The 2,321-nt window shown below is 39.7% G+C and overlaps 1 non-coding gene across 1 annotated transcript; it reads right to left on the reverse strand.

Annotated features, from left to right (window-relative positions):
- Positions 1-725: 725 nt before the first annotated feature.
- LOC122106383 lies at positions 726-863 on the reverse strand. The gene has a single exon (XR_006147158.1). It is a non-coding gene; the product is annotated as a small nucleolar RNA SNORA8 (small nucleolar RNA).
- Positions 864-2,321: the final 1,458 nt, after the last annotated feature.

Consider the following 2,321-nt stretch of genomic DNA (forward strand, 5'->3'; position numbering starts at 1 on the left):
CTTATACCATCTCCTCCATGACAGAAATAGTATAGAAGTGCTGCTATACTACCAAATTTTTCTAGAAAAAGTCTGCACTACTTATTTATTACTCAACACATCACTCTTATACTAACAGTACTTCAGGGCAGGGGCTGTATCTCTTACTATAGGGCCAACAGACAAGAAGCCCCAATGTTCACCATTGTCAGTGTACTTTGCTTCAGTACATACAAGTCAAATGTACTAAAGAATTTTTGAAGTTTGCATATATACATACATACATACACATACATTTATGTTTATATGTATATTTTTATTTAAAGTCAATAAATTTGTATTTAATCATTTTTACATGTTGTGATTCCTTCACTGCCCATCGAAGTGAAGCTCAAGATATCTCTTGAAATCTAAGGCAGTCCTTTTTGAAGCAAACAATTCAAGCCAGCCATACCACTGTTCAGGAGGCCAATATCTAGTCGCTATGTTCAAATGACCAACAAAAAGCTGAAACTCTGATCAACCCTGCCACAAATCTTTTATTAGGGCTTCTTTTAGCGCTATTACAGAATTACTGATGACATATCTAAAATCTTTGAAATGTCATTCTGCAAGCAAATTTTGGGATCACTTTTTAAGTCCAACAGCTTGATTCAATTGCTGACTGCCTGCCTAGAGAAAGAAAAGCATTTGCTGAGAAGATCATTTATCCTAGGTATTATCAATATGAATTTTCAAACCGTATATATTGTATCAAAAGAAATTCCAGGTTTACCATGGACAAAGCCAAGAAAACCAACGATGCCAGATATTGAATTTCTATTGCACTGTCCTTTGAACACATCAGCAGGAGGTATTGCTGAGTGCATATACCATACAGTGCAATGTATGTATGTGTATATATGTATATATACGCATATTTATATGTGTGTGTGTGTGTGTGTGTCATGGGGCTTGAACTCTGGGCCTGGGCACTCTCCCTGATCCTCTCTGTGCTTAAAGCTAGCCTTCTACCACTTGAGCCACAGCACCACTTCCAGCTTTTTCTGTTTATGTGGTACTGAGGAATTGAACCCAGGGCTTCATACATGAGAGACAAGCACTCTATCCTTAAGCCACATTCCCAGCCCCAATGAGAAGTTTTTAAATGGCAAGATCACATAAGCTTAAAAACAATTATTACTATTGAGTATGGCATACTCAAGTTTACCTTGGAAGCAAGTTTTGCAGAGATCCCTGTCACTGCATTGAAGACACCGGTAGCCATGCCAGGGAGCAATCTCATCACATCCATCACAAGAGATGTCCACATTTAGCAGGTCACAGTAGCGAGCAATGAACAGTGTATCTGTAAGTTGAAATGAACATGATTAAACAAGTTTCTTATGTGGTCACTATTCATTAATTCACTTAAGAGGTACTTAAGTTTTCTAGGCACATCGGATGCTGTGGCTTACACCTACAACTTCAGATACTGGGATGGTGAGGATTAGAAGGATCACAATTCAAGGCCAGACAAAAAGTTAGCAAGATATCATCTCAACAAAACAACTGGGTTTGGTTCTGGCACCTGTCATCCCAGGTACTCAGGAGACTTAGATAGGTAGATTATAGCCCAGGCTGGTCTGGGCCTCCTCCCTTTTCTCTCCTTCCCATCCTCTCTCCCCCAAAGCAAGGCTGCTTGAAAAATAACTGAAATAGAAAAGGCTGAAAACAAATCTAGGCAAACTGTACTAGGTGATAGTAGCTAAGATTTGTAGAAGAACAAAATAAGTGTCTATCTGGGAATTCCCTCAAAAAAAGCAAATTGTGAACATAGTGTTGTAAGTGCTTTGGTAGGCAAATTTAGGGAACGTAGCAGTACAAGATGCTGTCCATAATATTGGAAAGGTCGAGAAAAGATTTTCCTTTAACTGAGACCAAGGGACAAATAGATTGTGTGTGGGTAAATGTGACAGGTGTATCAGATAGAAGGAGTAGTACAGCTCTGACAGAAAGGGAGCAAATAAGGGTTTATGGTGTCATGTAATAAGTAGAATTCAGGCCAGAGTGGAAATGATCAGATGTAGTTAGAAAGGCTAAGCCAGTAAGGTGTCAAACACTAGTCTAAGAAATTACTCATTTTTTGGTTGGTCATGGGGTTTGAACTCTGGGCCTGGGTGCTGTCCCTCAGCTCTTCAGCTCAAGGCTAGTGCTCTACCACTTGAGCCACAGTGCCATGTCTGGCTTTTTCTGTTTGTGGATGCTGAGGAATCAAACCGATGGTCTCATGCATGTGAGGCAAGAACTCAATCACTGAGCCACCTTCCTAGCCCCAGGAATCACTAATTTTTTTAAACTGA

The sequence above is a fragment of the Dipodomys spectabilis genome, unplaced genomic scaffold (assembly GCF_019054845.1).
Source record: "Dipodomys spectabilis isolate Male_0828 unplaced genomic scaffold, ASM1905484v1 ptg000039l, whole genome shotgun sequence".
Lineage (NCBI taxonomy): Eukaryota > Metazoa > Chordata > Mammalia > Rodentia > Heteromyidae > Dipodomys > Dipodomys spectabilis.